Raw genomic sequence first — 14,588 nt, 5'->3', positions numbered from 1 at the left:
GGAGCGGTCTAAGGCTTACTCAAGGGAGGTGGTGTGGGCTAGTAATCGCCATTTACCAGTATGCAGAAATAACACTCAATAATTGATTGCCCAGCCTATACTTTGCTTTTTAAAAGGAAGAGTACATTTATTAAATACACACACTACTCAATACTATGCACCCATTTACAAATATACATAAGCTGTTGGAATTACTTTGTGACATTGCATAACATTCCCACCCCTCCTGCGGGGGGCGGGGAGGGGTTGGGGTCTAGCACCACCACTCCAATGTATGCACATCATCTTGCCCCCCAATTCTGTGGGTTGAACATAACCTTGAGTGAGGGCCTTGCTCACTGGCACCCCACCCCCTTTATCTCAACAAGCATTTAAAATTGGCAAACCTGCCATGGTGACACATAAACCTGACTGAGCATCTCATACTGACCATGCAGTATACACATCCAAACCTTAGGGGCTAACAGTCTGGGTTGTTCTTCACCTAACGCAGCAGCAAGAATACATGTTTAGACATCACTTAGAAGGACAGTACTCATCATAGTTGATAACAGTTATAACGCATTACAATTAAAGCCCCTAAAAGGCATCACAGTTAAAATCATAGGATTAAGCATATATAGCCAGACACCCTAGCAAGAATGTCTGGCAACATAACCCCACTTTGCTTATGACTTCATATTACATATGTGATTTGCAGTCCCTCTAAAGAAATAACATTTGTAAATGCACCTCTAAAGCAATTATACCTCTTCATCTCCAGGGGATGACCTTCTTTAGACATCCCCAGCTCAGCCCTTCATACCGTGGTGCAGTCCCCTACGCACCCCTAGCTGTAGAACAAAAGTTTCAGCCCCCAGAATGCTTTGACTGTTGGCTGAGCCCTTGAGGGGTTATTTCTTTAGAGTCCCCAGAGACTTAGGGGGGGGGGGACTTTCCTCTTTGTGCTGGGGGAGACTGTGTTGCTCCTGCAGCTCCCCCTGCACCTCTTTACTCACTTGGCAGTGACTCCCTCCTCCTGGGGTCACCACACGCAAAGAACCATCCTCTTTTCCTTGCAGGCCGGTCCAGGCCTGCAAGGCATTATGAGGCAAGGCACTCCTTGCTTGTGCATATTATAGGGGGGGGGGGGCGCTCCCCTGCAGCTCCGAAGGGAGCCGTGACGCAGTGCTGGCTGCCGCGTCCAGACCTTGGTGGAGGGCCTGGTCCCATGCGGACCCCCATGTGAGTTATGGCAGCTCAGGGAGACCACCCCTGGCTGCTCCAACCACCTCGCTCTTCAGGGGCCCGGTCCCACGTGGGAACCCCGCACTGCAGGCTCGCTAATAAGCCACCCAGGGAGCCCACCCCTGTAGCTCCCGCCGGCTCCCCATCTGGCCAGCACCCTTGCGTGCTGTCGCAGGAGCCGGCATCTCTGTTTTGGTCTGCTCGCTCCGACACAGAGACTCCCACCGGTCCGGCCGGACCTCGGGGGAGGCATTGGGCACTCCCCCTGCCTTCCTCCTGCCACGGAGGAGTGTGGCGGCACTCCCCTACCTGCGCGGGGCACACCAAGGCCCAGAGTTGGGATCCCGGGCCCCTCCCCCTTTGGGCCCGTAGTTGGGGGTCCCAGGCCCCATGGGCAGTCTTGACAGGGAGCACGGCGGCACTCCCCGACATGTCTTCTGAGCGACGGGACCTGGAGTTGGGATCCCGGGCCCCTGGGAATTCTTTGCAGGGAACGCAACGGTGCTCCCGGCCTTCTTTTATCCTGCGAGGGGGGCGCGACTGGGCTCCCCTCCCTCCAGGCTCATCGAGGGCCACGGTGGGCTCCTGGCACCTCATTTGGGCAGTCCTATGGGGAGCACAACAGTGCTCCCCGACTTAACTTCTTGTGGGGGCAGCCCCTGGTACCTGACCCACCCCGGTGGCACAACTTGGACCGGTGGCGGAGCCCCACACGCCTCGTCGTCGGTCCTCGCAGAGGTCAAAGGTTGCCTACCTTCTGGGGGCGTATCTCGGCACCCTGGTGGCCGAACTGCTTCATTTTAGCCTCTTCTTGCTCCTGGTGTCGCTCCCCAGTCACTGGGAGCACTTTCTTTCACCCTCCTGTTCTCAGGGAGGGTGAATTCATCAGGGCACGGTCTTCTCTGGCTCCCTGCGCCGGCCTTTCACCTGGCTCTCCTCCTGGGGCTCTCTTCTCCTTGTGCAGAGGCCCAGGCTCCTGGTCTCCCCTTGTGGTACAAGTCAGGGTCCTGGGCGAGTCTGGAGGTTCTTCCTTCTAACTGCCCATGGCACCAGGCTCCAGCACCAGTCTACCTCAGCCGACCACATCCCAGAGAGTGCCTCTTCCTTTGCAAGCTCTTTTTAAAGAATTTTGAGGGGGCTGGCAGAAAGGCTCTTCTTGCCGTATCAGGCAGCGACACCTCACCTCACCTCACCTCACCTCACCTCACCTCTCTGCCCCTGCTCCTGCTCCTGCTCCCTCCTTCCTGCCCAGGCCTCTGGGATAGTTCAAAATGGCGCTGTCCAGGGGTCTCATGCCACATGGTCTCTGAAAAGCCCCTTCCCCCGGCTGCCTTCTCTTCAGAGCAGCTTGGTGCCTGGCACCAGGTGACAGCTGCTGATGGATAACTGTGTAACTCCACCTAGCTGCTCTTCTTGGAGAGGAGACCTTCACCCTTGGAATGCTTGCCATGAAGGGCTAGGCCTCTGATGCCTCAGTTTGGGGAGGAAGGTCATTAATCCAGCCTGGCAGGGTCACACTCAGCCAGGCTCTGGTTATGAGTTGACTCAGAGGAATATGACATTTCTGGATGACCCAAAAGCAGTACAGATATGACTTTGGACTCTGCAGAATAGTACTTCTCACCTAAGTTACAGTGGATTTTAGTGCATGTCTGGAATTTGTAGGTCCATGGGAAGTGAAACTATCCCATGTGATCCCCATCCTCATAGGAGAATAATGGAGTGGTCCTTCTGTGAAAACAGTATAGCACCCTGACTTTCCTTTACATGTTTTTTCCCATTATAGAAAGGCTATTCCATGTCACCACCCAGCTCTGCATAATTCCTGCTACATCATTCAATTTGTAGCTGCTCCTGGGCAGCGCATGCCAGGAATCTCCCCTGCGCAGGCCCTACATGTGTGCACAAGCATATACACATGTCTGCATGTAACCAGCCCAGTGCCCCTTACTCCGGCTGCAGCGCAGCGACCTACCCTCACCAGGGGGACACCGCTAAAATCCACATGCAGTCTCTTTCATCATGAGTTCACTGTGGGTGAGTCCCAACTTATGGGGCTCCCGCAAGGGAAAAACTCAACAATTAGGTGTTCGATAAGTGAAAATTCTGGGCACCTCAGATGGTCAGAAACACCTTCTAACAAATGTGCTGTTAGAAAAAATATGACCTAAGAATGAAGACATTACCGTCTAGCAGTAAGCACGTGCCATTAACACAGGAACATGTCCAAGAAGAAAACTGTCAGTTCAAGTTAAATTGTTTTCAGAAGATTAGGCTTTTTTATGACTTACCCCTTCCATTTAATATTGGTTTATAATGGCGGAAGGATTTGTTTATTTTTGCTGAAATGGTAAATGAATAACAGTGTAGATGACAAAGGTAATACCTCACAGTGCACACATTTTCTCTTAGATGTATTCACCCAATCCTATTGGTAGTGATCTCTCCACTGCCCAGGTGTCACAGACATATGTCATGTGTAACAGCTTGAGATACTTATGACACTTTAGCCAATAATGCTTTGCATTCTGGGACTTATAGTTTTACTTTTCTGATTATATGTAGGGGCCTAAAACACCTATCACACCAATCCCTGTTGAAGAGGTAATTCAGACACATAAATGTATTGCTAAAATGTGGCACTAAATTGTATTTCTTTCATGTGCGCATTTTAAACCATTCATACACAAAGGAATGGTTCCATGTCTTAGGGCTTCAAACACTGCTTGGATGCATGTTCGTTAATTTTATTATTCCAAATCATAAATATTGGAGTTATCTTGAGATGTGTTCTTAAATTACTAAATAAAAGTATAGTTATGAAATATTTCCTGGAGACTAGATTGACGCTAATTGAATCATACTGTTTTGGGCTTATTTATAATTTTTCTTGGTCCCCTGATGACCTGAATTGGTCTCAAAATCTGGCAATACTGGCTGAGATGAGGGCACAATTTCCCAAGATTTTGGGGAACTTGTTATGACCTCTTTCTCACTTAACTAGGATTGCATCTGCCATTATATCACTGTTAATGTGGTACTACTTAAAATATATTTATAAAAAATGTGTAAATGGTGATTTCCTGCAGATGTTCTAAGGTGCCAAGTAGGCCGTTATCATGAGTGACATCGTCAGCCAGTCTTGTTTTTTTTACCAAGAACACTTAGTATGCTTGGCTTTTTGAGGCCCTATCACAGTGGTAAAAGTAAAACTGCACGCCCCAGAACACAACATGCCTGTGAATAAACAGCTAGGACTGGCTGAAGGTATCCAGCATGATATTCATCTAACTGGAAGCTTTGTGAGTTCTTGGCTACCTCATTTAAATATACTAACATGTCATTGTGAAACAAATTTTGAGGGAGCCTGCAATTCTGGTTGGTCGAGGCTACACTAGCATGTTATTGGGAAACATATTTTAATGCGAGTCAGATAAAGAGGCTCACATACGCAGATTCTCTCGTGCACCCTAAGGGCGCAGCTAAAAGTGAAAGTGATAGGCTGGGTACGCTGAATCAGATGGGTTGCAAAGCAGGACAGGCAGAGTTATTGTTGTTGCATCATTTCAATGAGTAAGTGATGCACTTCAAAGTGCACATGATCGCTATTTATGTTCTCATCTTGCTTAGTTATTAAACTGAATATTGTTGCCCTCCTACATGAACACAACAATTAGGCCATGACGTTTGTGATGATGTACACGTTCTAGTAGTTGGGATGGGAGGAGTCCAGGGATTGGAGGAAGAGGAGGAGCAGTGACAGGAAAGGGGCGGTTAGAGTAGGGACAGGGAAACGATAGGAAGCAGATAATAAAGCTCCTGTTAAGAACAGATATTTGTCTGTCGTTATTGAAGTAAAGACACGACAACTGGCGACGAGGGCGGGATGTGAAGATAATCACCCCAGAAGAAGCGTCCTGTCCCTGGGCACCACGAAGTGAAGGTTGTCTGCAAGACACGTGTGCCCCGACGAAGCCGCCGCCTGCAAATAAAGGCCAGCGGTGGGTGCCCCGCTCCGCGATTTATCTATCGCGTGGAGCCCTGCTGGAAAGTGTGGCCGGGCGCTGCATGAAATTCAAATCGAGCGCGAGTTCGCGCCAAAAACGGGGAGTGCATCCCTGGTGCGCACCGAGCTGTGTGCTGCAAAGGAGGAAGTAGGGAGCCTACCCCAATCCTGCCGTGAAGCCGTGAGGAGTGGAGAACACGGGAAGAAGCGTGGACACCCCGGTGATGCGCGTAAAGAAAACACCGATGTCGGAGCTCACCCCCGATGCGTGAGGAATGGCACCCTCGTAGCGGCACGAGTCGGAGCGAATCCCTGAGCTCACCTGGATGTTCGTGGTAGCCAAGGAGTGTGGAAAGGGCCGAGTAACCCCTGGTGCCCGTGGAAGCAGCAGTGGTGAGTGCTGAATGCAGCCCGGCGAGCAAGAAGAATGAATGCAACCAAACCTCGTGAGAGATGAGATGAGAGCTCCTGTGTGGTGGCCATCTTAGAGTCAGGCGGTTGTGAAGGACACCCCTGTGAAGTGCACGAACGGCCATTTTGAAGTCAGGCATCCCAAGTTTGAGGCCAAAACAAGTACTGAAAAGGCAAAAACAAGCATTGATAGACGCAAAACCAGCACTGGTGAGTGCAAGGACAAGTATTGATAATTGCAAAACAAGCATTGGTGAGTGCAAGTGCAAACAGTGACAACTGCAGAAACAAGCATTGGACAATGCAAAAGCAAGCACTAGCCAGTATATAGGTGCGTCGCTAACAGTTCAGCCCAGCCATGTCGAACTCGCCAAACCAGAACGGAGGTGGTGCAGCGGTGGCTGCCCCTGCCGTGCCCATCGTCTCACACCTACGCCCTCCGGAACCACTGACCCTGGTGGCGGGCGGAAGTATGGGCCCGCGATGGCAGGAGTGGCTGGAGGACTTCGAAGATTACTTAGAAGGGTCGAAAGTCACAGGAGACAGAGAGAAACTAATTGCACTCCGCAATCTCGTTGGCAAAGAGATTGGAAAGGTGATCAAAGAATTACCGACGGATGACAAAGGGACTTATGACAAAGTGCGTGATGCACTCAACAGAAAGTTTGTGCACAAAAGAAACGTGGACTACGAGAGGTATGTGTTTCATCAGGCACGTCAGGACAAAGATGAAATGATGAGCACCTTCATATCACGACTGCGCCGACTGTCGCAGTATTGCAATTTTGACTCATTTTCAACGGAAGATGCCATCCGACTGAGAGTCATTGAAGGCTGTCATTCAGAGACACTCCGAAGGCGATTGCTAAGAAAGAGCGATAATCTCGATGAGATTGAGGAAATGACAAGGGTATGCGACCAGGCAGAAGAGCACGCAAAAACCATGGAGACAGGGCGGAGCGAAAAAAAAGAGCAAGCATATTGGACGCGAAGCTCCAGCACTCAGAGAAGATCAGGTGATCATCAGAGAAGGTCTCGCCCAGCGTCCAGGCACACACACCGAAGCCATCAACGCTACGAATCAAGAAGGAGAGAAAAGAGATCGAGTTACACCAAGACGCCAGAACGTCTATGGAAACGCTACCGATGTGGGTATGACTTCCCACATACAGACACCTGTCCAGCAATGGGCCAACAGTGCCGGAAATGTGGGCGCTAGAACCATTTTGAAGTCATGTGTGGAGTATACAGCATGGAGAGAAAGAGCGAGACAACCAGATCTCGACCAGAGGAAAAGCGACACCACGCAAAAGCTGTGCAAGACAGAGCACTGTCGTCTTCTGGCTCGTCACATTCCAGCAAGGAATCTCACAGATCTCACTGGATCAGAAGGTCACTGTCGAGGGAATCGAGGTCGACCTCTCAAGAGACAACATTCACGGATAAATACATATGCATGGTGGCTGACCCGGACCAGCTGAAAAAGTATCCTCCGCTAGATATCAAAGTGGGGACTCATGCCACCAAATTTGTACTTGATAGTGGGGCATCATTAAATTACATGCCCATGACCGAATACACCAAGATGAAACCACCGCCTGTTCTGAGTCCCGCACATGTCAGGGTGTTTACCTGGATGGCGAAGAAACCACTTCCCTGTCTGGGCAAGTTTGCAACGACGCTCAAGCACGAGTCCACAGCAGTACCGGCTTACATCCACGTCATTGAAGGACCGGAGGCTGATTGCCTCCTCAGTCTGCCCACGGCAGAGAGACTCAGACTGGTTGAAATCTTATACCGGGTCCATGACAATCCAGACATTGTCAGAAAGTTTCCTAAATTGTTCAGTGGACTCGGCAAAATGAACAAGTGTCTGATTCGCCTACACATCAACGACCAAGTGCGCCCTATTGCTCAGCACCCAAGGCGAGTGCCTTTCCACCGACGAAATTCAGGAACTACTTCAAGCGGACATTATCGAAAAAACGGACGGTCCCACACCATCGGTGTCACCGGTCGTGATTGTCCCCAAAAAGGGTACCCCGGAGAAAGTACGGCTATGTGTGGACATGAGGCTTCCCAACACAGCCATGGAACGGGAGCGGCATCCAGGGCCTCACCTGAGTGACATGATATCGGCACTGAATGGAGCCAGGGTATTCTCAAAGCTAGATCTCAACAAGGGATACCATCAGTTGCAGTTGCACGATAAATCAAGATACATTACAACATTTGCCACCCACCTGGGCTTGTTTCGTTACAAAAGACTGAGTTTCGGCATCTCTTCCGCAGCGGAAATATTCCAAGAGGTGATACGCCAAACTATCAGGCACATCCCGAATTCCCTAAACTACAGTGACGACATTTTGGTATATGGATCAACCACACAAGAGCATGACAAAGCCCTGGATCGAGTGTGCCATGCTCTCCTGGAAGCGAATTTAACTTTGAACAAGGATAAGTGTGAATTCCATCAGTCCACTCTTAAGTTCTTTGGTCACGTGTTCTCCGAGGCTGGAATGAAACCCGACCCCGAGAAAGTAACTGCGCTCAACACCACCAAGAGCCCTCAAGATGTCAGCGATGTCAGATCATTCCTGGGCATGGCAAGCTATTGCTCCAGATACATCAAGGACTATGCAACGATCAGTCACCCCCTTCGTGCCCTCACTAAGCAAGGACAACCATTTGTGTGGAGCCCTCAGTGTGAGCGGGCCTTCCAAGAAATCTAACAAGCGGTGGAATCGGCGGACAATCTGGCCTATTTCAACCCCAAAAGGAAGACGGAGATAACGGTGGATGCCAGTCCAGTGGGCTTGGGTGCCATCTGGGCTCAATATGACAGTGACACTGAGCGGCGTCACATTGTGGCATCCGCCAGTCGCAGCCTCTCCGACACTGAGAAGGCCTATTCTCAGCCCGAGAAAGAGAGCCTAGCGGTCGTGTGGGCTTGTGAACATTTCCATGTGTTCATCTTCGGCAAACATTTTACCATGATCACGGATCACCAGGCCCTTGTCACCATTTTCGGTAATCCCAAAGCCAAGATGCCACCCCGAATTGAAAGGTGGGGTCTGCGATTGCAGGAATACACGTTCACCATCATTCATAAACCCGGGAAAGGTGAGAATACGGCGGACTACATGTCCAGACACCCTCAAGCATCCCATGACTCACACCCGTCAATGGCTGAGGAATATATACACTTTGTGGTAGGTGTAGCCCGACCACCGGCAGTCCCATTAGAAGCGATCAAGGACGCTATGGCGCAGGACAATATCCTTCAGAAGGTAGTGCGCCGACTGCGCACACATCGCTGGAGACATGATAGTGAGGATGAAACGAGTGACCCACAAATACGTCAGGAAATGCAAGCTTTCCGACATGTCAGTGACGAGTTGTCAGCTACCTCAGAGGGGCTCCTGCTGAGGGACCATTGGATTGTCATCCCGAGGCAGCTACGTCAAGGAGTGGTCAACCTCGCACATGAAGGTCATCGGGGAGTTGTTGCCACAAAGAGAGCTCTAAGGGAGAGAGTCTGGTTCCCGCAACTCGATCAAATGGTTGAGCTCACTCTAAAGGACTGTCCCCTATGTCAACTGGTGAAGTCAGGAGAGCCTCCAGCCCCCCTTCAAATGACTCCACTGCCCAAATGGGTATGGCAGGAACTCGCCATGGACTTCTACGGACCCCTCCAGTCAGGCCGGTACGTGATGGCTATCATGGACGAATACTCGAGATTCCCGATAGCTCGGTTTGTGTCTTCCACCAACGCCTCCAGCACAATTGCTGTGCTAGACGAAGTATTTGCCGCGTGGGGTGTTCCCAAGGAACTCAAGACAGACAATGGTCCTCCTTTCAATGGTCATGAGTTCAGTGAATTTGCAAAGCATCTAAACTTTTGACATAGGAAGATTACACCGTTGTGGCCACAAGCCAATGGCACCATCGAGAGGTTCATGGCCACCCTGAAAAAGACTTTTCAACAGGCCACGTTGGAAAAGAAAGACTTACAAATAGCTCTGAACGAAGTGCTATGAGCGTATCGGACTACTCCTCACGCCACCACTGGAAAATGTCCTGTCACACTCATGCTAGGGCGACCCATCAGGACAAGGATCCCGACGTGGGAAGGAGCTCTGACACCGGTGTCCCCAACACGCACCCATCGAGAAACAGCAAGGGCTGACCAAGCGGGAAAGAGCAGGATGAAAACATATGCGGACACCAGACGGCGCACCAAGTCTCCCTCCCTTCAGACAGGAGACTTTGTAGTGGTCAAACAAGAGCAGACCAAGAAAACAGATTGTCGGTTCAAGGAAGAACCATTGATCGTCACTCAGCAAAAAGGCACCATGATCACCACCGAGTCTGAGCAAAGAAGAATTACCCGAAATGTGTCTCATTTTCAGAAATGTACCCCGGGCATGAAAGAGACACTTGATAGGGATACAGCACAACGAGATGTTGACGGACTGAGTCAACCGAGTCCAACCCTGAGACTTGACATGCCAAAGGAAGATGCGCCTACAGATGCTGGAACGCGTCTCAAACCACGAAGAGACATACTCAAGCCAAAGAGACTGATTGAAGAGATGGATTAAGAATGGTTAAAGTCCTGAAAGACAAGTACGGAATGGCAGATACCGAACTATACCGCTATACGCAAATCAGACATGCCTTACAGGGTGCCATCCCACCGGGGACCACACTAGCAGACTCCTCCCCACTGGAAGATAGACTCCTTACTGATCATCTTGAAACGAAGGCTATCTCGCTTACATACCGTAAACTCATCAATAATCTCCCAGACCCCACGGTGGTACTTCGGAGCAAGTGGGAGGTGGAACTAGGGGATATAGATGACGAAGACTGGTTGTATGCACTAGCCTCGGCGAGAGACGCCTCCATACCATCCCGGCTAAAAGTCATACAACTAAAGGTGTTACACAGAGTATACTATCCACGCACTCTTTTGCACAAACTGGGACACATACCAGAGCCTGAATGCCTGAGAGGTTGTGGACTGCAGGGTACATACTACCACACACTATGGGACTGTCCTGCAATACAAACATATTGGACATCTGTCATGTCGGATATATCTGAAGCGAGTGGAGTAGAACTACAGCCGGAGCCCAGATGCTGTTTACTAAATATATGGTCCCCCACAGACCTCAACCGGGGGTTACAAACATGGGCTACACTGGGCATGGCTCTAGCAAAGCGGAATATCGCTAGAAAATGGGGATCTAACACAATACCTTCGAGAACACAATGGGGGAATGACATGGATGCGGCGATGGTGGCAGAAAGGGCGGTTTATGTACATAGGGGGTGCCCGAAAAAATGGTCCAGAATCTGGGAGAAATGGAATGTGTACCGAGGTAACATATGTGAACCCCCACAGGAACTGGCGGAACTTGAAACAAGCCCGTAGGGTGGGATGAAAGATGCACTGTCTGTATGATAATGTCATATTCAGGAATGAGAGGGGAACCAAAGGGAATGAGAATATTAATTTGTCGATGTAACCGTTTATTGAAGAATCAATCTCGGATACGAACTACACTGAAGTTTATGTATAGAGGTACGAGCATTTGATGACCTCATTTATCATCAGAATACATCGGCTATGTTATGTGCTACTGAGCAAGAATGCAAAGTAATGATCCACACAACGAGCGAACTTTAATGAATGTACTTCATAACAGAGATAACGAATTGTAATTGTATTGTTGCAATGCTAAAAAGCCAATAAAAACTGTTTAAAAAAAAATAAAATGGTTAAAGTTCTTTTGTTAACAAAGGGGGAGATGTGATGATGTACACGTTCTAGTAGTTGGGATGGGAGGAGTCCAGGGGTTGGAGGAAGAGGAGGAGCAGTGACAGGAAAGGGGCAGTTAGAGTAGGGACAGGGACACGATAGGAAGCAGATAATAAAGCTCCTGTTAAGAACAGATATTTGTCTGTCGTTATTGAAGTAAAGACACAACAACGTTGTTTCTTAATGCAATAGGGGATACATTTTTTTTAGCAGTTTCTCAGTTCAAATACATTCTGTATTTAAATAGAAAAATATCACTATAACTGTGTTTGCGCATATGCTCAACTTTCAAATTTGATGCAGTAAATGATACGTGCAAACCAGTTGTAGATATCCATAAGAGAAGATAATGCAGATGCTTAAAGGTTTTGTAACGTTTCTAAGCAATGTTTTTGCCCTTAATAAAAAAAAATCGTTATACATGTTCAGTGGGTTACTCTGTGCCTTTGAACTACCAGTGAGACCAGTAATGGTCTAGTGATGTTACAGAGGTCAAAGGTAATGTCTTATAACAGGCCCGCCACGGAAAAACAGAACTTGATTCCCCTGCCTGGGCTATAATCCTCGTTGTGAGTACAAGTGTAGATGAAAGCAGGCTGGATGACGACTCTAAAGTGACGAGAACTGAGCACAAGGGACTTTCCGATGCAAGTGGTGGAGCTCAAGCAATTAGGTGTCAAGAGGCTTCTAAATGTTCATAGTTTATAATCTAAAGTTATTATTTGGTTGTGATCTGCAAGAATATCCGTAATGGAATCAGTTAGGTTTAACATTACGCTTTGGTATAGTTTGAAATATTTTCGGTAGGTCTTTTATTTTTATTAGTACTGCATTGTGTGATGAGGGAATGAATGAATGAACATTTATTAGGAAGAGCTTAGACCTTGAGTTGGATTTTTTATCTATAAAAAAAGAACAGAGAGCAGAGCAGCAACCTGCAAAGGAAACATAAAATGGTAATAACCCAAAGTAATTATACATATTATATATTGCCTTTACTTTGCACTGCTCAAAAGCAGTGGGGCATCGCTCTTCTTCCAAAGCGGAGGAGCCGCCACTGTAGGACAAGATGTTGATTGACCAGCCATGTGCTCATGCCTATGCCCGGGCGTGAAACTACGCTTCGCCAGTGGACTTTACGTAGTTTTGTATACTTCGCATTCCATTGCAAACGCAGAGTTTAAGTAAAACTACGACTCCGTGGAAGAGTGTGGTTAGCCAGCCTCTCCACGCTCCCAAAGTAATATAAAATAAAGAAAAAAGGCACTCACCTGCTGTGGCTGCCTCCTCCGCTCCATAGCCGCTCTCCTTCCTCGTCCTCGCCGTCCTTCTTCTTTGCTACCCCCTACATTGTACGTCTTTGAGTACAGGATATTGCAACATAGATTTGCTGCATTTTAGCTGCAATTTATTTTTCTACCGTTCTTTTAATTATCGTACTGGTAACACCAAACAAAGGCAACATACTTTTGTATGGTCAACCAAAACATGAACATTTATGCCAACACATTATTTAAAGTATTTGTGCAGCCAAGTCGTCATCTTGGTGGTTTTAATTTATTAATACCGCGGCAGGCCAGGAATCTGCTTTCCCCTTGCCCCTCTCTTCTCCCTCTCACCCCTGTTCCTCCCAATTTCACAGGGACGCAGGGAAACTTCAGCACTTTCCACCTGGGCAAAAACTTACCTGGTCTTTGGTGTTCCAGTCCTGGCAAAAGAAGATGGAGACGAGCCCCGCCGCCCCAGAGGCTGTCACTTTGAGACTGTGACTCAAAAGCCGGAGGGAAATAAAGGTGGGTCAGTCTGCTTGCTGGGCCCCACTGCTTTTGGAAATTACTTATCCAAACTCCTCAAGCTGCAGCCACTGAACACATGCTCAAGAACACATCCTGTTCAAACTACTTTGTGTCTTAATGGCCTATGTGGGCTCCTTGATTTTATTTTAAGAAATGGTGAAAAAGCAGAAAAGAACACAACCCACCTGTAAGCGTGACACCAATTTTTATGAATAGATATGAATAATGTGCCAAGGGGCGAGGTGCCACTCCTAGCTTTCTACAGTTCTCTGTTCCCTGCTCTGCCTACTGCAGTGCGTATATCCAGGGGTAAGGGGTGTTTTTGTGATGTCTGTCCATCACAATAAGAACAAGCATTGGCATAGCCAAAAGGTCGGGCCTTTGGTACCTTATAAGTATTTAGCCATGCAACACTTGATGTTGTTGCACCAAGTATATTGTGCTGCAACTAAACACTTATAAGGTCCCAAAGGCGAGACCTACTGGCTATGCCAATGCTTGTTTAAATGACTGACTGGCATGTAACAGCTTTACTCACTTGAATTATTAGACAAAAAAAATGAAAGCACTAATCTCTTCTCGTTTTGTGTGATTGATGCTGTGTGTATAAATGTCACTATAAACCTCAAAGGGGGGAAATGGTGACAGTAAATTAAGGTTTTCGAGTCTAACATTATCTCATCAGCCGATCCTTTGATCTTGAGCAAGACTGTTAACCTCCACCACGTTGCCCTCTTGAACTCACCTTTTTTCTGCTGTGCCTCCTCGTGATTTATTTGTGGAATACCTTCTCTCCTGCAGAAGTAAATGCCAGGGCGGGACCGGGCAGTTAATTAACAAACGACTGTGCAAGCTCAGTTCAGTTACCTGTTTTCTCTCCCTTATCAAGACACAGTGAGCAAGGCTGTGTAACCGGTGGGACAGGGTATTCTTTGTGAGACCCAAACCTGTCAGTTTTATATCCCGTACATATTCGGCCAGTTTTCTAAGGCGGGGAAGCGGGGTGTCAAACCCCCACCCCCTCAATCAGAGTTTAGTCTGAATAATTATCTCTATATAAGAAATCCCCCTTCTGAAATATCGGAATTGCCTTTATTGTGATGCAGATGGTGGGTAGGCGCGGTATGTTTGAAAGATCAGTGAGCGAACTGATTGGCTAATTACAGAACACGTGATTTTGTGGAATTTCCAAATTCCCCCACATTGTTTCTGGCAGTCTTGGGGTTTACAATTGCTTCGGGGTTTTTTTTTTTGTTTGAGCTGTGAAGACTGGTGTTTCAATTATTACCCCCTTAAGACTTTAGACAAGGTCAGGGCTTGG

Source organism: Lissotriton helveticus, chromosome 7, assembly GCF_964261635.1.
Source record: "Lissotriton helveticus chromosome 7, aLisHel1.1, whole genome shotgun sequence".
Classification (NCBI taxonomy): Eukaryota; Metazoa; Chordata; class Amphibia; order Caudata; family Salamandridae; genus Lissotriton; species Lissotriton helveticus.
This window is presented reverse-complemented; position numbering follows the sequence as displayed.